Source organism: Schistocerca nitens, unplaced genomic scaffold (genome assembly GCF_023898315.1).
Source record: "Schistocerca nitens isolate TAMUIC-IGC-003100 unplaced genomic scaffold, iqSchNite1.1 HiC_scaffold_338, whole genome shotgun sequence".
Classification (NCBI taxonomy): Eukaryota; Metazoa; Arthropoda; class Insecta; order Orthoptera; family Acrididae; genus Schistocerca; species Schistocerca nitens.
The window spans coordinates 614,609-637,547 of record NW_026045872.1 but is presented as its reverse complement, the minus strand read 5'-3'; positions in this window follow the sequence as shown (position 1 = coordinate 637,547).

Genomic DNA, 22,939 nt, shown 5'->3' with positions numbered 1-22,939 from the left:
CTACATAGTAATTCGTCATTGCACTTCGACGATCCCCGCTGCGTCATGCATGCTGTATGAACAATTATCACAAAAGGAAAGAAATAATGCAGAGTTAAGGGACTCACCGATGTTGAATCTATGCAGTTTACATTAACCTTCTAAAAATTATTTACATTGCTGATATATACTTTATTGATTTATCAATCATGACAGGTGTTAACGACAACATTCTAATATTTGTTTTGTTGATGAGTCTCAAGTACTAATTTTACTGTGTGATTGTACAGTATGAGTGTATGTATGGGACATACAAACGTATAAACCACTTACAATATAATTATTCGAGATATTGTCTTCCAGAGAGCCTTTCCGCATACAGTTAGATAATCACAATTACACGGTGACATAGTAATTGTAGTCTGTTACACACCAGTACACAGACGATTACTAACGACTTCATACCAGTAGCAGTAAGAACAATACAATAAAAAACATTCTGTCTTTTGGGGACATAGAAAAGAGAAGGTAGTGATGAACACTGCTTAAATGAGACGATATAATTTTACCTGCTCATCAGAGACAGCTTATGAATCGACTGTCACTTCATACTCTGCTTGTGCCCGCAAATGAGAGAGGTAATGTAAGGAAGAGCGCTTCTAGCCAGATCTTCAAGTAACATTTTCATCTTCATGCGAAGTAAAAGCATTCTTGTATTACTTCGCAATAAAGTCAAGAGGGCTATGCCAAACTTATTTATTGTAAACGATCGATAGGTGAGACTTGTGTGATCACGGTTGTTCGTCTCTTCCGTTAGGAATTCCAAACTTTCTCCCGTTTCCTGTACGAGATGAAACTTGGCTGGAAGCTTTGATAGGTCGGCTACGGTTTGCTGTGGCGATTGATGAGGGAGTACCTCAGCCGAGGCGCCGCAAAGATAACGAACTTTTTTCAAACAGTCCGTGATCCATCGCGCAGCGGGTGTATAATGATTAAAGTTTCGAGCAGTTTCCTGACGCACATCTTCCCTAGCAAGCTCCGATGGCGTCAAATATATTTGCCCGATTGAGAAAATACCATGACTTATGGATCTACATGTTGTGTATGCAGACCGAATGGAACGATACTGCATCCACTGAAGCCATAGAGTACCCCCTCATTAATCGCCACAGCACACCGTAGCCGAGAAAAAGTTTTCGTTATTGACCATATGTGGAGAAACTACTTGACAGAAATTTAAGAAAGGTATTCGAGATGTAACATAAAAGTTATATTAATGTCTTGTTTTGTAATGAATGACAAAACATAAGACTTAGTATAAAACGGGTATCTGTAGATAAACAGGAGGTTTATATTGTCTTACACTCCATCTAATAATGTAATTATAAGCAGTGCAATAACAAGCAACAACAAATGACACGTATTTCAGTAAAAATTGGACAAGAACATAGCAAAATAATTACAACAATTTAAGACTAAGAAGAGATGGGGGATGGGATCTAAGGAATGACACATCTGACATCTAGCACTTGACGAAACGTGACAGGAAATTCTCCAATGATCTATGAGCAGATATTTGCAATTTTCTGAGACAAACTTAAATAAATGGACAGGTAATTTTTATCAAAAAGTATCACGTAGACGTGTACCGCTTGTCGAATGGTTACGTGATAATCCGTACTTGTTATATTCCTTTGTCGTATTGTTACTTAAGTATCTGGCTAGAAATATGCAGTAGTTTAGTTAATTTTATAACATGATCACTATAAATCAGTGACAGTTCACAGTAAATATTAACTTTTCACAGTAATTTTTCAAGAATTCTAACGTCAAATTTAATTACGTTTTGAACGAGCAGAACACATTATCTATTGTCTGAGTGCTTTTATAGGTTCATATAAAAGGGGACAGGTAGTACCTGCACTTCTGTATATTTCCACTTTCATAACACCCCATAAATAATATCTAATAGTATTAAGATAGAAAATATTATTGTCCGTGTAGTGACTAACATGATAATCTCAGATGGTACGACTGAGATGCTGTCTGACAGGTTTGATATGAAGAAGCTCCATCTTCCTTAAAGCACGTTACCCTAGGTGTGAGCAACGAATCGCCTCTTAGATGTTGGACAACTACATTCTACAAATAAAAATTGTACTAGTTTCTTACTGGCAAGCTACGAACTGAAAGCTACCAGTTCTTAGCATTAACTGATGTAATACCATCCTCGAAATATATTTCCCGTCCACCATGATGCAGCATCAATGCTTATTACGTATGATGTCAACTGCACCCAGCGTTTCTTCAGTAACATGAACAATCATAATGAAACAACGATCCCTTTAGAAACTAACATCCAAATTTTGTGATATTTTTTCAATCAAATACAGTACGTAAAACAACGGAAAGTTGATTCAACTTTCCAGTGTAGGTTTAAATGCATTTTGAGCCATGGGGGAGCTCATAATCGATTTCGTGCGCCTTGTTTAGGTCATTATTCACTGGCGCTACTATTGGCAACGCGAATCGATTGTAGCTTGTCGCTGATTATCAGTGGCACAGCGAGTCTAAACTAGGCCTTGAGCAGCGTTGGATGGGTAGTAAGAGCGAGGCAACGAGTGTCATCGGAGTAAAGGGCATCGTGGGCCGAGTTCTGACACAATGGGTCAGGCGGTCGTGGGCTCTGTTTATGTTCAGACTTGGTGTAACTGGTGAGGTCAGAATACGACACCTAGCTGACAACTGCATCCTTCTGTCCGCAGCAGTTGATTTGCCCGGTTTTCATGTTCCACGCTGCGCGGTACTGGGTGCTTGCGGACGCACTGGATATTTCCAGGATTATCAGATATCTACCACATCATGCGTTTATGGACAGTACTTCTCTCGCTACGATACTCCCACCTCTACTTCCTGTGCTTGGTGGCTTACTGAAATATTTGAGCCTAATTATCACAGCTACGGCTCTGTTGCTTCAGATTATTTATATTTCTGATCAGTCGAATATTTGGCTGAATATGTAATTGTGCCTCTATTGGAGGTTTCTGTCTGTTACTGAGAGCTTCATTATAGTGTATATGTGTAAAAGACTGAATTCAGTGATCAACCTTATTGTTAGAGTTTCTCATTCATATGACTGTCGGCTTTCTTGTGCGTAGTACTCTGGGAAGGTGTTCTGGTAATAAACCGTTGAAAAAATTTACAGGTTAAATTGTTATTTTAAGTTTTTAAAGGATTTTGCAATTAAATTTAGTTTATATTTTGTTTTTTTTAACAGAAATTTCCTGTACTAGGTATACATATTAAAAATGTGTTGTAGGTTTCCATTCCTAAATACCATGGAAAGAAGCATTGTTTGTGAGATCTAATTATTAAGTACCGCCGCGTAGCGACAATCTTGTCATTTTCTTTAAGTAACTGTTTGGTTCATGCAATATTTCTTGCTGTGTGGTTTGCTTAAATTATTGCCAGATCTTATTTTCTGGGAGTTTATTAAGTTTCCCTATATCAAATTTCATTAAGCTAAATTCTTTCATATTGACACTGGTGCTGTTCTTTGTAGGTTATTGAGACAAAATCATTTGTTAAAACCGATTATTTATGTAAGGAACCAACTAACTTTCCCCTGACACCCATAATTATTTGTGATAATTGTATTTATTTCTTCATACTATCATGCAGTCTTTAAATAAATGTAACCATTCAAACGAAAAATGACGCTGCTATTCTGAGTTTGAACTTCCATTCTTTCCTTGTCTTACTCCATCTTGTGTTTAGGGATTTCACTTTTTATTTAGGTTAGGATACTGGTAGATAAGGGAAAAGGATCTGGTTCTCCTTTTGACGCTACTGCAGATTGTATTCACTTTCAGTTTCTCTGTAACGGTAACAGTAGTGGGGATAAGAGAGATTCTATTGAAATCAGTAAAAGCAAAGTGAGCCAAAATCCTTCTGCATGTTTTCATCTTGGCATTCTGAATCGATTTCTGTTCTTGTACGTTGAACGGTAGAGGTGTTATAAGTTTTCAGACACAGCCAGTCCTTGAGCATGCTCATGCTGCGATACAAACTAAATTTATATTGGAGAAGAATAGCTGTAAACGAAATCTCTGCCGTGAGAAGTCAAATCTAGTTCCACCTGGCTTCTGAATAACAAACAATATGACTTTCCTTATTTCTAGTGTTAGTACAACTGGTCTCGACACTGACCGAAAATGATACATATGAATACTCAATACGAACTTGTTAAAAAAGTGGCTGTAGCCTCTAAAAAATTGTGAACATCGTTAATAATCTTCAGACATAGGAATTGTACAGCCAACCGGTTACAAGTAACTGTATGGTACAGTTGACCTACTTTTCGACACCTTATAACGATGTCTTCATCAGAAAGAAATTTTGAGAAACCGTATAAAATAATACATCGAAAACTAAGTGTGACAAGAAACACTTTAACTAAGATGATAGCCGTCATGACGTACAAAGTTACTTATGTAAAATTACATTGCGAGAAAGAAATGGTAAGAATTTAGAGCTGCTATGCTCAAGTTTAAAATAAAATAAAAAACCTTGTCACGTATGCCTAGCTAGGAATAACATCTGACTGATCGACACAGTTTCTTACATTGCTGCCACGAAAGTAATAGAAGTAGCGCCACCTACCGGGCCCGGACAATGACATGTGGCCATTTGAAACATTATAACACAAATAACAGGAAAAACGACAGTTCATTATAAAGCCAAATTACAACGGAAGGGTGCTTAATGTATTTTTAAATTTATACAGTAGTCCAACAGGTGAAGTATAAAGCCGTCTATTAGGCTTTACAGAAATTATTTTTACAGAAAGGACAGAATAATATACAAAAATTTATACAGACAGCTGTACAATCCAAAAAATATCTACATGAGAGTAACTATAATAGCACATATCCGAGAGATTCGAAGAAAATATGTTCCGGAACCAGAGGCAGAAAAATATACTAAAAATAGAGGAATCAAAATTTTGTGAGTAATGGATTGAAACCATTGCAAAAGTGTAACTGTTCATTGAGGATGAGGCTATCGCTCTTAGAAATATACTTGAAGATCTCCAGCTCTTAGAGTATGTCCAGTTTCTGACCAATCTTTTCTCAATGTAAAATGGAAATTTCTTCAACGCTTTTCGGTTTGTGACCGAAAATTAACAGATGATCAGCAAAAGTGGAATTATGTACTTAGCGCCTCTACTTTCCCGATAGATTTTCTTTGTACCTGACAAAGATCTTCCGCTTTGGCCTATATAATAAACGGAACATGTATCACAAGTGATTTTATACTGTTCTGAATTGTGTATAGGAGCAACTGTGGATTTGAAATTGTGAATAAGATTTTTATACAAATTATTGTTAGTGGAGAAGGTAACTTTGCATCCGTATTTTTTAACAAGAAGACGACGGGTTTTATAAGAAACAGGCCCTAGAAATGGAACCGAGAAACAATTTTTATGCTTCTTACTTTCAGAAACAGCATTAATTCCTAAAGTGTTCACTTCAACGTCAGTTTTAACTCTGAAGATCTTGTCAACTGTCGGAGGATTATAGCCGTTATTAACTGCAATGGTTTATGTTATATTCATCTCTTTATTGGGATTCTCAGGTGACAAAGGTACAGAAACTGCAGGATGAATGGCTGAACGGAGAAATGGTTTTCATGGGAATGAGGATCCACTGAACTAGCGGGCACAACTTGATCTGTGTTAGTTGCTCATCGAAAAATACCGAAAGAAAGTATGTCGTTGTCAATAGCGATACAGAGGTCCAAGTAATTAAGCTGACGATTGTTATTTCACAAGTGGAGCTTATTTTTTCATGAAGGCTATGAAAATTTCAAACAAATGCTGAATCACTGTATATGATTAAAATGTCGTCCACGTAACGAGCATATGACAAAATACCCAGATCAGCAGCACAAAAATTATTGAAGAATTCATCTCCTAGCGAATTGATGAAAATACCGGCTAAGATGCCTGCCAGTGGGTTAGTCATTGTCAGGCTGTCAGACTGGTGGTATAATTTGCCATTGAAAACAAAATAATTGTATTTAACTACAATTCTTAGCAAACGAATTAGGTCAGTGATTTGCTCGTCACAAATATCTTTTTTAAAAGTACATAGGTTTTTCTTAACGATGACTGGTTTGAGGGCAGAAAAACCACGACATTTTTTACCTTTTTAACTCAAAAACGCTACATGCTACAGAAAATTTCAAATGCATCGCAATGAAAGACCATAAAATTTCGCTTGAACGCTAAAATCGGTGTATAATATACAGGTTGACTCTTACATAGAGTATGACAGCAACCAGCCACGTTTTACAATGCTATTTATTTACTTAAATCGCGTAGTTACCGGTTTCGAACCCACAGGTTCATCTTCAGACGGGTATTTCACGTTAAGGTACATTTTACATTAGCTTTCGCCTTTTGTTTTCCGAACCGATGAATTTGCTAATGTAAAATGTATCCTAAAGTGTACTAGCCGTCTGAAGATGAATCTGTCGGTTCTAAACCAGTAACGGTGCTATTCAAATAAATACATGGCATTGTAAATAGTGGCTGGTTTCTTTCATCTTATGAGTAAGAATCAACCTATATTTTGTACACAGCCACAGGCTGAGAATGTCAGTTTTCGACAAAATAGCATAAAGTCGGTTTAGGCGTTTAGCTACAACCGATGGTCAAATATCATAAATTTGTGCCAACTTAGGGGAAAATTAATACAGGTCACGGTTGCCACCATCGCGCTACCTGCGACAGGTTCACAGCCTCTGTGACCGTGTTTTTCTGCAATTTTACGCATTCACTTTACGTTTCCACAGCACCTCGTCTCTTTTGCAGTCGACAACTTCTTCCCTCTTTCAGAACTGAAGAAAGTGATTATGCTGAAGTTGAAAGACGTTAGTGTAACTGACTGCCGTTACTATATGGTAGACATCATGCGGCATAGGGCTATTAATATGCAGAATTGCTTCGTTTGTAATGTAATTTGTATAAATTTTAACTGAAAGATGAAAAGTGTGAGGTCATCCACATGAGTGCAAAAACGAATCTGTTAAACTTCGGTTTCACGACAAATCAGTCTAATCTAAAGGCCTTAAATTCAACTAAATACCTAGGAGTTACAGTTACAAACAATTAAATTGGAAAGAAGACATAGAAAATGCTGCGGGGAAGGCAAGCCAAAGACTGCATTTTATTGGCAGAACACTTAGAAAATGTAATAAATCTACTACAGAGACTGCCTACACTACTCTTGTCCGTCCTGTTTTGGAGTACTGCTATGCGGCTTACCGGATAGGACTAACGGGGTACATTGAGAAAGTTCAAAGAAGAGCAGCAAGTTTTGTACTATCGGGAAATAGGAGAGAGAGTGTAACGAATATGATATGGGCTTTCGGATGGACACCATTAAAATAAAGGAGTTTTTCGGTGCGGTGGAATCTTCTCACGAAATTACAGTCACCAACTTTCTCCTCTGAATGCGAAAATATTTTGTTGATACCGACCTACATAGGGAGAAACGATCATCATAATAAAATAAGGGAAATCAGAGCTCGCACGGAGAAATAGGTGTTTTTTTCTGCACGCTGTTAGAGATTGGAATAATAGAGAATTATTGTGAAGGAGGTTCGATGAACTCTCTGCCAGGCACCTGAGTGTGATTCAGTCATGCTGATGATCCAACACCTGTAACTCAGAACAGCTACTCAAATTGAAAAGAGTCACTGATGAAACTTGCAGAGCATCGAATTATTCATAAAAATAGCTCCTAACTTTTAAAATTTAATCACACTTTTGCAAAGATACAAATAAAAGCTAGAAAGCGTACTTAGAGCAAATTGTGTGTGAATTCATATTACCATCGAATGGCATGAATATAACACATAATACTTTATCACAGTGTCAAGGTATTAGTAACAAGCAAACATTATGCTGTTTAGGAGGAGGAAAATCTACAGAGTAAACCCACAAAAAGAAAAACAATACCAAAAAGTCTACATACTACCATTGGGCCATCTGGCGCACAGATATCTGTTCATCGAGAATCGAGATGGCATCGACTACTGGTCCATTACTCTGGACTATACTCCTACACGTTACATTACACAGCACTACACTACACCATTCTACACCACGGAAACGTCTTATCTCAATGTAGGCAGATAAATTATTTAGTTAAGGCTATCTGGTCAAGCAAGGGGAAACTACAGCCGTAATTTGCCCGAGGGCATGCAGCTTTACTGTGTGATTAAATGGTGATGGCATCCTCTTGGGTAAAATATTCCGGAGGTAAAATAGTCCCCCATGCGGATTTCCGCGCGGGGACTACTCAAGAGGACGTTGTTATCAGGAGAAAGAAAACTGGCGTTCTATGGATCGGAGCGTGGAATGTCAGATCCCTTAATCGGGCAGGTAGGTTAGAAATATTAAACAGGGAAATGGATAGGTTAAAGTTAGATATAGTGGGAATTAGTGAAGTTCGGTGGCAGGAGGAACAAGACTTTTAGTGAGGTGAATACAGGGTTATAAATACAAAATCAAATAGGGGTAATGCAGGAGTAGGTTTAATAATGAATAAAAAAATAGGAGTACGGTTAAGCTATTACAAACAGCATAGTGAACGCATTATTGTGGCCAAGATAGACACGAAGCCCACGCATACTACAGTAGTACAAGTTTATATGCCAACTAGCTCTGCAGATGACGAAGAAATTGATGAAATTTATGATGAGATAAAAGAAATTATTCAGGTAGTGAAGGAAGACGTAAATTTAATAGTCATGGGTGACTGGAATTCAAGACTAGGAAAAGGGAGAGAAGGAAACATAGTAGGTGAATATTGATTGGGGGGAAGAAATGAAAGAGGAAGCCGCCTGGTAGAATTTTGCGCAGAGCACAACATAATCATAGCTAACACTTGGTTTAAGAATCATGAAAGAAGGTTGTATACATGGAATAACTCTGGAGATACTAAAAGGTATCAGGTAGATTATATAATGGTAAGACAGATATTTAGGAACCAGGTTTTAAATTGTAAGACATTTCCAGGGGCAGATGTGGACCCTGACCACAATCTATTGGTTATGAACTGTAGATTAAAACTGAAGAAACTGCAAAAAGGTGGGAATTCAAGGAAATGGGACCTGGATAAACTGAAAGAACCAGCGGTTGTACAGAGTTTTAGGGAGAGCATAAAGGAGCAATTGACAGGAATGGGGGAAATGTACAGTAGAAGAAGAATGGATAGCTTTGAGGGATGAAATAGTGAAGGCAGCAGAGGATCAAATAGGTAAAAAGACGAGGGCTAGTAGAACCACTTGGGTAAGAGAAGAAATATTGAATTTAATTGATGAGAGGAGAAAATATAAAAATGCAGTAAATGAAGCAGGCAAAAAGGAATACAAACTTCTCAAAAATGATATCGACAGGCAGTGCAAAATGGCTAAGCAGGGTTGGCTAGACAAATAAAAGGATGTAGAGGCTTATCTCACTACGGGTAATATAGATACTGCCTACAGGAAAATTAAAGAGACCTTTGGAGAAAGGAGAACCACTTGCATGAATATCAAGAGCTTTGATGGGAACGCAGTTTTAAGCAAATAAGGGAAAGCAGAAAAGTGGAAAGAGTATATAGAGGGTCTATACAAGGGCGACGTACTTGAGGGCAGTATTATGGAAATGGGAGAGGATGTAGATGAACATGATATGGGAGATATGATACTGCGTGAAGAGTTTGACAGAGCAGTGAAAGACCTGAGTCGAAACAAGGCCCCCGGAGTAGACAACATTCCATTAGAACTACTGACGGCCTTGGGAGAGCCAGTCCTGACAAAACTCTACCATCTGGTGAGCAAGATGTATGAGACAGGCGAAATACCCTCAGACTTCAAGAAGAATATAATAATCCCAATCCCAAAGAAAGCATGTGTTGACAGATGTGAAAATTACCGAACTATCAGTTTAATAAGTCACAGCTGCAAAATACTAACGCGAATTCTTTATAGACGAATGGAAAAACTGATACAAACCGACCTCGGGGAAGATCAGTTTGGATTCCGTAGAAATGTTGGAACACGTGAGGCAAAACTGACCCTACGACTTATCTTAGAAGAAAGATTAAGTAAAGGCAAACCTAAGTTTCTAGCATTTGTAGACTTAGAGAAAGTTTTTGACAATGTTGATTGGAATACTCTCTTTCAAATTCTGAAGGTGGCAGGGGTAAAATACAGGGAGCGAAAGGCTATTTACAATTTGTACAGAAATCAGATGGCAGTTATAAGAGTCGATGGGTATGAAAGGGAAGCAGTGGTTGGGAAGGGAGTGGGACAGGGCTGTAGCCTCTCCCTGATGTTATTCAATCTGTATATTGAGGAAGCAGTAAAGGAAAAAAAAGAAAAGGTCGGAGTAGGTATTAAAATCCATGGAGAAGAAATAAAAACTTTGAGGTTCGCCGATGACATTTTAATTCCGTCAGAGACAGAAAAGGACTTGGAAGAGCAGTTGAACGGACTGGACAGTGTCTTGAAAGGAGGGTATAAGATGAACATCAACAAAGGCAATACGACGATAATGGAATGTAGTCGAATTACGTCGGGTAATGCTGAGGAAATTTGATTAGGAAATGAGACACTTAAAGTAGGAAACGAGTTTTGCTATTTTGGAAGCAAAATAACTGATGATGGTCGAAGTAGAGAGGATATAAAATATAGACTGGCAATGGCAAGGAAAGCGTTTCTGAAGAAGAAAAATTTGTTAACATCGAGTATAGATTTAAATGTCAGGAAGTCGTTTCTGAAAGTATTTGTATGGAGTGTAGCCATGTATGGAAGTGAAACGTGGACGATAAATAGTTTAGACAAGAAGAGAATAGAAGCTTTCGAAATGTGGTGCTACAGAATAACGCTGAAGATTAGATGGGTAGATCACACAACTAATGAGGAGGTACTGACGAGAATAGGGGAGAAGAGGAGTTTGTAGCACAACTTGACAAGAAGAAGGGATCGGTTGGTAGGGCATGTTCTGAGGCATCAGGGGTTCATAAATTCAGCAATGGAGGGAAGCGTGGAGGGTAAAAATCGTAGAGGGAGACCAAGAGATGAATACACTAAGCAGATTCAGAAGGATGTAGGCTGCAGTAGGCACTGGGAGATGAAGAAGCTTGCACAGGATAGAGTAGCATGGAGAGCTGCATCAAACCAGTCTCAGGACTGAAGACCACAACAACAGCAACACCAGGTCAAGCAGGGCATTGCAGACTCAGATCCCTTGGTTATTGGGAGAACCATAAAAAATTCGAGGCAGGAAGACAACGACTTCATTGCCGGAAAATATACCGATTTGTTAGTCCTGATGACTGACCACGTAGCAGATGGTAGGAAGAGGGATGAACCTCTCTCCCGCATCTTCCACATGAAACATTGGAAATGCAATCAAGACACATTCATTTGCACCCCCAACATTTCTCAGCGCTCTGATGAATCCAAAAAGATTTGTTTATTCTGGCCCTCAGTCGCAGTAACACCACCTCTAGTTTTTTTTTTTTTCAACAGGGCAAAATCAAATTAACAAATACATTTCAAAAGAACGTAGATCTTCAGTACGTCGCCTCAGACTTCATGAATACCAGTGCTAAAGCTCATAAGGCCGCTGAGGCTGGAGTGAAGTCCATTGTGTGTGTGTGGTTTTTTTTTTTTTTTTTTTTTTTTTACGTGTGACAGCTCCGAACCTTTGAATTAGATTGGCTGGAACTGTACCAGAGAGCTTAGTCGAAAACTAGTAAGTTCATTATTACATGTTTGCCTCCCACCGAAGCTGCTGCTCGTCAGCACTCCCAGAGGGTCTACTTTCAGATTCAGAGCAGGAGAAACAATCAGCTGGGTCCACAGACATGGCGATGGAAGATCACAAAAAACAGTCTCATTCCCAATCGCAACTACCCAAGACCCTGCGCCCCAGGAACAGCTCAACACAATATCTAGCACGTGCAAGAAGGGATGCCAAGCACCTTGTTCCCGAAGGAGCGTTTACAAAGTGCTCGGCTATATGTAGTGACTGCAAGCGCTTTCACGCCTTAACTCTCTAAGATGATATAATCCTCGGTTGAGCGCAAATCGATGATGCGATTAACATCGTCAAGGAGGAAATCGATTTAGATCCCATGAATTGGACGACTATTGTGGCTCCCCGGGAACGTCTTTCCCGAAACACAGAAACACGCAAAAAATTGTAAATAAACGGAGAAATAAATACTTAAGGAATGTTTTTAAAAATTAATGAATCGTCAATTTTATATTGTAATTGAAGTATTTTTTCATCAATAAACTCATTTATTATCTTGTTGGAGAGACATGGTCTTTAACTAATACATAGACCTGACTACCAAGGTAGGTAGGTTTCTAACTAAATTGCCCTTTGAGTTTGAATATCTGGATGAATGTGGATGATCTGAAGTTAAAATAACCCTACTTCACAAAAAAGTCTTAGCTGGAATTTAGACCTAAGTATAGTTTCAAAGTTCCTTATATATCTATGCAAAGGAGTGAGTGAATTTAGAAATTTCGTAGCCCTTTTTACGTAGGATTTGATGTTCTATGACTTTCAACAATGATACTTTATTTGGGGTAGCCGTTTTTGATTTAAAGGCGTTGGAACCCGAACATAATTAAGTTTTCTGCCAATCTGGTAAAAACTGCCGATCTTTGACCATCGATTGTCACAAAACGCCTGAAGCGATTTTAACTTTTAAGCAGACCATTCTATGAGAAATGTTATGCTCCTTAATTTTGATGTTTTTAAACATTTTCTTAGGATATATTGCTTTCGAGCTATGAGCAAAAAACTGAAAAAAAGGTCGAAAATGTCGTGGTCCTTCGGCCCACAAATATTTAGCAAATGCTTGAAACCGTCGGGAACTAATTTAACTCTTACTTTGGATGTCTGATGTTCATTAAAGTTATTTCCAGATTGTGCATATTTATTGCCCAGCTAAAGTTGTAATTTGCCTGCTGTAACAACCATGCGCAATACTTCTAGCTATTCGTGTGTCCCTGCCATAAGGTAACATCTACGACTTCATTACAGAAATACACAGTCAACAATGTGCTGTAATGTCTTTACCAAGACGGGTCGTCTATCGCTGCAGCAACAACGGAAGTCACAAGATAAACATGTTCCAGTTTGACACGCAATTAATTTTTAACTCCACGTCGTCACTCTCCTCTGCAAACTTCCTTCAGTAACTGAACAACAGCGTGCTTTACTAAGGCGCGAATGTTACTTTTACATTGAGGGCACCGTGAGATAAAGAGGCCACAAAAGGTAGGCAGCAATTCAATGGAGGCGAGCAGAGATGCTTCAGTTCCAGTAATTAAAACTACAGTACCGTGCCTACATAATTAAAGACGTCGAGAAGAATATTCCAGAACAATAACAAACTTATTGCGAATATTTACTGTTTCGAGTATTTCTCGCAAAGAACAATGTGTTTCCTTCTATTAATGAAGGATGCAGAAAAAAATGAAAACTTCAACTCAGATTTTTTTAAATATCAAAAAATACGTCTCTCACAAATTTAGAAATGGAGAAGGAGTAACAATTATTGATGTGCGATCGGATATGTAGAAAATAAGCGAATTGCTGGTGAAGGAGGGATGAATAAAGGGATGGAACATATTATAATAGTATTTAGCGAATCTAATTTAAGCTGTAGTAAAATTGTTTTAACTACAAAATTTGAAAGAAGGAACGTCCTCAAAACTTGAAATCCACTGTATTTTTTTCAAATAGAGTATACATTGTAATTGTTAAAACGTACTGAAACTATTCAGCTTAGTACGGACAGACACAAAAGACCCAGCATCCGTGTAAAGCACAAACACTCAAAGATCATTTGCTTTTAATCAAGCAAGCAATAAGCTGATTCAAAATGCGGATATAGAAGCCTCGATTTTTTACAAGTAGTTAGTTACATTGGAGAAATTGGTGTAAGCCGTATTTTGACAATGATTGAAAGATTTTAAAATTCCTGACACAACGAACAAGAAATATATATTAACACCACAGATAAACTAGGCAGTGAATCGTCGTATGCTACTAATATCATCAGAGACCTCAGCCATACGACACAAAACGTGAGATACAAACCTATTCCGGTCTACTCCACTTTTCTGTATTAGCTTTCCGAATATTGTAGAATGCTTCTTTGGTCCCTTGACTATGCACAGTCCCGTTCGGCTTCGTATCACTTGCCGTTTCCTGATCCATTTGTTTCCTTTCTTTTTCTCCCACTTGTTCCACACATTACATTGTTTTTCGCTATGAAAATCCACATTTCACTGCTGTATGTCACAACTGGTAACTCGCACTGAATGCAAACTCTCCATTCCAGGCATAGGCCTATTGGAAACTCGGATTATAAAACACTTTTTATTGAAAAAACAAACTGAGGACAAATTTGACTCTACTTTGTTTTGTGGAGCCTCCATTCTTTATCTTCGTTTGCCTCATATAAAACCGTTTTTATGTGGATCCAATCAAATTCTTAATCCGCATTGTTTTCCTGACGATATTTAGATCACATATTATTCCCTATTTGTATTAACTGCGAGGATTGCTTTAAAACGGTTTCATATGAGTTCTTTCGTTCGTTCGTTTTTTTTTTTTTCGGTCATCAGTCTACTGACTGGTTTGATGCAGCCCGCCACTAATTCCTTTCCTGTGCTAACCTCTTCATCTCAGAGTAGCACTTGTAACCTACGTCCTCAATTATTTGCTTGACGTATTCCAATCTCTGTCTTCCTCTACAGTTTTTGCCCTCTACAGCTCCCTCTAGTACCATGCAAGTCATTCCCTCATGTCTTAGCAGATGTCCTATCATCCTCTCCCTTCTCCTTATCAGTGTTTTCCACATATTCCTTTCCTCTCCGATTCTGCGTAGAACCTCCTCATTCCTTACCTTATCGGTCCACCTAATTTTCAACATTCGTCTATAGCACCACATCTCAAATGCTTCGATTCTCTTCTGTTCCGGTTTTCCCACAGTCCATGTTTCACTACCATACAATGCTGTACTCCAGACGTACATCCTCAGAAATTTCTTCCTCAAATTAAGGCCGGTATTTGATATTAGTAGACTTCTCTTGGGCAGAAATGCCTTTTTTGCCATAGCGAGTCTGCTTTTGATGTCCTCCTTGCTCCGTCCGTCATTGGTTATTGTACTGCCTAGGTAGCAGAATTCCTTAACTTCATTGACTCCGTGACCATCAATCCTGATGTTAAATTTCTCACTGTTCTCATTTCTACTACTTCTCATTACCTTCGTCTTTCTCCGATTTACTCTCAAACCATACTGTGTACTCATTAGACTGTTCATTCCGTTCAGCAGATCATTTAATTCTTCTTCACTTTCACTCAGGATAACAATGTCATCAGCGAATCGTATCATTGATATCCTTTCACCTTGTATTTTAATTCCACTCCTGAACCTTTATTTTATTTCCATCATTGCTTCCTCGATGTACAGATTGAAGAGTAGGGGCGAAAGGCTACAGCCTTGTCTTACACCCTTCTTAATACGAGCACTTCGTTCTTGATCGTCCACTCTTATTATTCCCTCTTGGTTATTGTACATATTGTATATGACCCGTCTCTCCCTATAGCTTACCCCTACTTTTTTCAGAATCTCGAACAGCTTGCACCATTTTAAATTGTTGAACGCTTTTTCCAGGTCGTCAGATCCTATGAAAGTGTCTTGATTTTTCTTTAGCCTTGCTTCCATTATTAGCCGTAACGTCAGAATTGCCTCTCTCGTCCCTTTACTTTTCCTAAAGCCAAACTGATCGTCACCTAGCGCATTCTCAATTTTCTTTTCCATTCTTCTGTATATTATTCTTGTAAGCAGCTTCGATGCATGAGCTGTTAAGCTGATTGTGCGATAATTCTCGCACTTGTCAGCTCTTGCCGTCTTCGGGATTGTGTGGATGATGCTTTTCCGAAAGTCAGATGGTATGTCGCCAGACTCATATATTCTACACACCAACGTGAATAGTCGTTTTGTTGCCACTTGCCCCAATGATTTTAGAAATTCTGATGGAATGTTATATATCCTTCTATCTTATTTGACCGTAAGTCCTCCAAAGCTCTTTTAAATTCCGATTCTGATACTGGATCCCCTATATCTTCTAAATCGACTCCTGTTTCTTCTTGTATCACATCAGAGAAATATTCACCCTCATTGAGGCTTTCAATATATTCTTTCCACCTATCTGCTCTCTCCTCTGCATTTAACAGTGGAATTCCTGTTGCACTCTCAATGTTGCTACCGTTGCTTTTTTTAATGTCACCAAAGGTTGTTTTGACTTCCCTGTAAGCTGAATCGGTCCTTCCGCAATCATATCTTTTTCGATGTCTTCACATTTTTCCTGCAGCCATTTCGTCTTAGCTTCCCCGCACTGCCTATTTATTTCATTCCTCAGCGACTTGTATTTCTGTATTCCTGATTTTCCCGGAACATGTTTGTACTTCCTCCTTTCATCAAACAACTGAAGTATTTCTTCTGTTACCCATGGTTTCTTCGCAGCTACCTTCTTGGTACCTATGTTTTTCTTCCCAACTTCTGTGATGGCCCTTTTTAGAGATGTCCATTCCTCTTCAACTGTACTGCCTACTGCGCTATTCCTTATTGCTGTATCTATAGCGTTAGAGAACTTCGAACGTATCTCGTCATTCCTTAGTACTTCTGTATCCCACTTCTTTGCGTATTGATTCTTCCTGACTAATGTCTTGAACTTCACCCTACTCTTCATCACTACTACATTGTGATCTGAGTCTATATCTGCTCCTGGGTACGCCTTACAATCCAGTATCTGATTTCGGAATCTCTGTCTGACCATGATGTAATCTAATTGAAATCTTCCCGTATCTCCCGGCCTTTTCCAAGTATACCTCCTCCCCTTGAGATTCTTGTACAGGGTATTCGCTATTACTAGCTGAAACTTGTTACAGAACTCAATTAGTCTTTCTCCTCTTTCATTCCTTGTCCCAAGCCCATATTCTCCTGTAACCTTTTCTTCTACTCCTTCCCCTACAACTGCATTCCAGTCGCCCGTGACTATTAGATTTTCGTCCCCCTTTACATACTGCATTACCCTTTCAATATCCTCATACACTTTCTCTATCTGTTCATCTTCAGCTTGCGACGTCGGCATGTATACCTGAACTATCGTTGTCGGTGTTGGTCTGCTGTCGATTCTTATTAGAACAACCCGGTCACTGAACTGATCACAGTAACACACCCTCTGTCCTACCTTCCTATTCATAACGAATCCTACACCTGTTATATCATTTTCTGCTGCTGTTGATATTACCCGATACTCATCTGACCAGAAATCCTTGTCTTCCTTCCACTTCACTTCACTGACCCCTACAATATCTAGATTGAGCCTTTGCATTTCCCTTTTCAGATTTTCTAGTTTCCCTACCACGTTCAAGCTTCTGACATTCCACGCCCCGACTCGTAGAACGTTATCCTTTCGTTGATTATTCAATCTTTTTCTCATGGTAACCTCCCCCTTGGCAATCCCCTCCCGGAGATCCGAATGGGGGACTATTCCGGAATCTTTTGCCAATGGAGAGATCATCATGACACTTCTTCAATTACAGGCCACATGTCCTGTGGATACACGTTACGTGTCTTTAATGCAGTGGTTTCCATTGCCTTCTGCATCCTCATGTCGTTGATCATTGCTGATTCTTCCACGTTTAGGGGCAATTTCCCACCCATAGGACAAGAGAGTGCCCTGAACCTCTATCCGCTCCTCCGCCCTCTTTGACAAGGCCGTTGGCAGAATGAGGCTGACTTCTTATGCCGGAAGTCTTCGGCCGCCAATGCTGATTATTTATCAAAATTTAGGTAGTGGCGGGGATCGAACCCGGGACCGAAGACGTTTTTGATTATGAATCAAAGACGCTACCCCTTATTGAAGTCATTTATGTCAGAGATAAACGCTACAATACCGAAGAAAAAATTAAAGTTGTCCGCATATAGACCAGCACACGTTAGTTATTCCATCTCCCAGATTTCGGAAATGAAAACAGTTTCGAGGAGTGCAGAGTATTATTTCATTGCTATGGAACCTCCTGGTCATATTCGCTTTCATCCACACCCTTGTTACGTATCTTAGTACTAATGTATATTTTCTTCGACACATCAGCATAGACTGGATGTCTGATTTACTACCGAAGCATTCTTAGTACATATTACGTTGAAATTTGATCAAAGACTTCCCAAAAATTCCATGAATCATTGGCAAGGTGGAAATCCGTACTCACTTCTCCGTTCTACACTGTGGTGAGAAAACTCTCTGAATAGTGATATGCACACATACAAATGGCGGTAGTATTGCACACACAAGGTGTAAAATTGCACTGCACTGGTGGAGCTGTCACTTGTACACTGATTCATGCGAAAAGGTTTTCGACATGATTACGTCGGCAGGACGGGAGTTAACAGACTTTGAACGCTGAATGGTAGATGGGGCTAGACGCATGGGACATTCCATTTCGGAAATCGTTAGGGAATCCATTATACAGCGATCTACAATGTCAAGAGTGGGCCGGATCTACCACATTTCAGGCACTACCTCTCACAACGTACAAGCAGCGGTCGACGGACTTCACTTAACGACCAAGAGCAGCGGCGTCTGCTTGGAGTTCTCAGCACTAACAGACAAGTAGCATTGCGTGAAATAACTTCAGAAATCATTGCGGGACGTACGACGAACGAATCCGTTAGAATAGTGCGACGGAATCAGGGGTTAATGGGCTACGGCAGCAGGCGGGAATGCCTTTGCTAACAGCACGACATCGCCTGCAGAGGCTCTCCTGAGCCCGTGACGATATCTGTAGGACCCTAGACGACCGGAAAACCGTGACCTGGTCAAATGAGTGCCGATTTCAGGTGGCAAGAGCTGATGATAGGTTTAGAGTTAGACCCAGACGCCACGAGGCCACGGACTCAGGTTGTCAACAAGGCACTGGGCAGGGTGGTGGCGGCTCCATGATGATGTGGGCTGTGACTACATGGAATGGACTGGGTTCTCCGGAGGTGTGGCTGCTTGGAGACCATTTTCACCTATTCATGGATGTCATGTTCTCAATGAACGATTGAATTTTTGTGGGAGACAATGCGTCACGTCATCGGGCCACAATTGTTCTAAGCCGATTTGAGGGACAGCCTGGACAATGCCAGCGAATGTCACAGAAAATTCATGGCGCATAACCAAGAGATCGTGAACCGACAACATTTTCGCAGTTATGGACGGCTGTAGAAACAGCATGGCTCAGTGTTTCTGCAGAGCACTTCGAAAGACTTATTGAGTTCATGCACGTCAAGTTGATGCATTACACCGGGCAAGAGGAGATGCGACACAATATTAGGAGCCATCCCATAACTTTTGTCACCTCAGTGTATAAATAAATTCACGATACTTGTGGTACACACGTGTGCAAAACAGTTAGCTTCTTCATATGCTTAAAATTTTCTCCAAACAGTTGGTAACGACTGTAAGGAATATCGTTTATATTGCAGACTTTCATTGGGTGATATGTAGGTGTTTTATGTGTCCCGGTCGGGGCATACATTCCCCCCCCCCCCCCGTCTCCCATGAACCATCGACCTTGCCGTTGCTGGGGAGGCTTACATGCCTCAGTGATACAAATGGCCGTACCGTTGGTGCAGCCACAACGGTGGGGTATCTGTTGAGAAGCCAGACAAACGTGTGGTTCCTGAAGAGGGGCAGCAGCCTTTTCAGTAGTTGCAGGGGCAACAGACTGGATGATAGCCTTGTAACACTAGCCAAAACGGCTTTGCTGTGCTGGTACAGCGAACGGCTGAAAGGAAGGGGAAACTCAGCCGTAATTTTTCCCGAGGGCATGCAGCTTTACTGTATGGTTAAATGATGATGGCGTCCTCTTGGGTAAAATATTGCTGAGATAAAATGGTCCCCCATTCGGATCTCCGGGCGGAAACTACTCAAGAGGGCGTTGTTATCAGGAGAAAGAAAACTGGTGTTCTATGGATCGGAGCGTGGAATGTGAGATCCCTAAATCGGGCAGGTAGGTTAGAAAATTTAAAATGGGTATGGATAGTTTAAAGTTAGATTTAGTGGGAATTAGTGAAGTTCGGTGGCAGGAGGAACAAGACTTTTAGTCAGGTGAACACAATGTTATAAATACAAAATCAAATAGGGGTAATTCAGGAGTAGGATTAATAATGAATAAAAAATGGGAGTGCGGGTAAGCTACTACAAACAGGGTAGTGAACGCTGTGGCCAAGATAGACACGAAGCCCATGCCTACTACAGTAGTACAAGTTTATATGTCAAATAGGTCTGCAGATGATGAAGAAATTGATGAAATGTATGATGACATAAAAGAAATTATTCAGGTAGTGAAGGAAGACGAAAATTTAATAGTCATGGGTGACTAGGATTCGAGACTAGGAAAAGGGAGAGAAGGAAACATAGTAGGTGAATATGGATTGGGTATAAGAAATGAGAGGAAGCCGTCTGGTAGAATTTGGCACAGAGCATAACTTAATCATAGTTAACACTTGGTTGAAGAATCATAGAAGAAGGCTGTGTACATGGAAGAATCCTGGAGATACTAGATGGTATCAGATAGATTATATAATGGTAAGACAGAGATTTACGAACCAGGTTTTAAATTGTAAGACATTTCCATGGGCAGATGTGGACTCTGATCACAATCTATTGATTATGAACTGTAGATTTAAACTGGAGAAACTGCAAAAAGGTGGGAATTCAAGGAGATGGGACCTGGAAAAACTGACTAAACCAGAGATTGTACAGAGTTTCAGGGAGAGAATAAGGGAACAATTGACAGGAATTGGGGAAAGAAATACAGTAGAAGAAGAATGGGTAGCTCTGAGGGATGAAGTAGTGAAGGCAGCTGAGGACCAAGAAGGTAAAAAGTAGAAATCCTCGGGTAACGGAAGAAATATTGAATTTGATGAAAGGAGAAAATATAAAAATGCAGTAAATGAAAGAGGCAAAAAGGAATACAAAAAAATGGTTCAAATGGCTCTGAGCACTATGGGACTCAACTGCTGTGGTCATAAGTCCCCTAGAACTTAGAACTACTTAAACCTAACTAACCTAAGGACAGCACACAACACCCAGCCATCACGAGGCAGAGAAAATCCCTGACCCCGCCGGGAATCGAACCCGGGAACCCGGGCGTGGGAAGCGAGAACGCTACCCCACGACCACGAGATGCGGGCAAAAAGGAATACAAACGTCTCAAAAATGAGATCGACAGGAAGAGCAAAATGGCTAATCAGGGATGACTAGAGGACAAACGAAAGGATGTAGAGGTTTGTCTCACTAGGGCAAGATAGATACTGCCGACAGGAAAATTAAAGAGACCTTTGGAGAAAAGAGGGCCACTTGTATGAATATCAAGAGCTCAGATGGAAACCCAGTTTAAGCAAAGAAGGGAAAGCAGAAAGGTGGAAGGAGTATATAGACGGTCTACATAAGGGCGAAGTACTTGAGGACAATATTATTGAAATGGAAGAGGATGTAGTTGAACATGAAATGGAAGATACGACACTGCGTGAAGAGTTTGACAGAGCACTGAAAGACCTGAGTCGAAACAAGGCCCCGGGAGTAGACAACATTCCATTAGAACTACTGACGGTCTTGGGAGAGCCAGTCCTGACAAAACTCTACCATCTGGTGAGCAAGATGTATGAGACAGGCGAAATACCCTCAGACTTCAAGAAGATTTTAATAATTCCAATCCCAAAGAAAGCAGGTGTTGACACTTGTGAAATTTACCGAATTATCAGTTTAATAGGTCACAGCTGCAAAATACTTTCGCGAATTCTTTACAGACGAATGGAAAAACTGATAGAAGCGGTCTTCGGGGAAGATCAGTTTCGATTCCGTAGAAATGTTGGAACACGTGAGGTAATACTGACCTTACGACTTATCTTAGAAGAAAGATTAAGGAAAGGCAAACCTACGTTTCTAGCATTTGTAGATTTAGAAAAAGCTTTTGACAATATTGACTGGAATGCTCTCTTTCAAATTCTAAAGGTGGCAGGGGTAAAATACATGCAGCGAAAGGCTATTTACAATTTGCACAGAAACCAAATGGCAGTTATAAGAGTCGAGGGGCACGGAAGGGAAGCAATGGTTGGGAAGGGAGTGAGAAAGGGTTGTAGCCTCTCCCCGATGTTATTCAATCTGTATACTGAGGAAGCAGTAAAGGAAACGAAAGAAAAATTCGGAGTAGGTATTAAAATCCACGGAGAAGAAATAAAAACTTTGAGGTTCGCCGATGACATTGTAATTCTGTCAGAGACACAAAGGACTTGGAAGAGCAGTTGAACGGAATGGACAGTGTCTTGAAGGGAGGATATAAGATGAACATCAACAAAAGCAAAACGAGGATAATGGAATGTAGTCGAATTAAGTCTGGTGATGCTGAGGGAATGAGACACTTAAAGTAGTAAAGGAGTTTTGCTATTTAGGGAGCAAAACAACTGATGATGGTAGAAGTAGAGGGGATATAAAATATAGACTGGAAATGGCAAGGAAAGCGTTTCTGAAGAAGAGAAATTTATTAACATCGAGTATAGATTTAAATGTCAGGAAGTCGTTTCTGAAAGTATTTACATGGAGTGTAGTCATGTATGGAAGTGAAACATGGACGATAAATAATTTGGCCAAGAAGAGAATAGAAGCTTTCGAAATGTGGTGCTACAGAACAACGCTGAAGATTAGATGGGTAGATCATATAACTAATGACGAGGTACTGAATAGAATTGGGGAGGAGTTTGTGGCACAACTTGACTAGAAGAAGGGATCGGTTGGTAGGACATGTTCGGAGGCATCA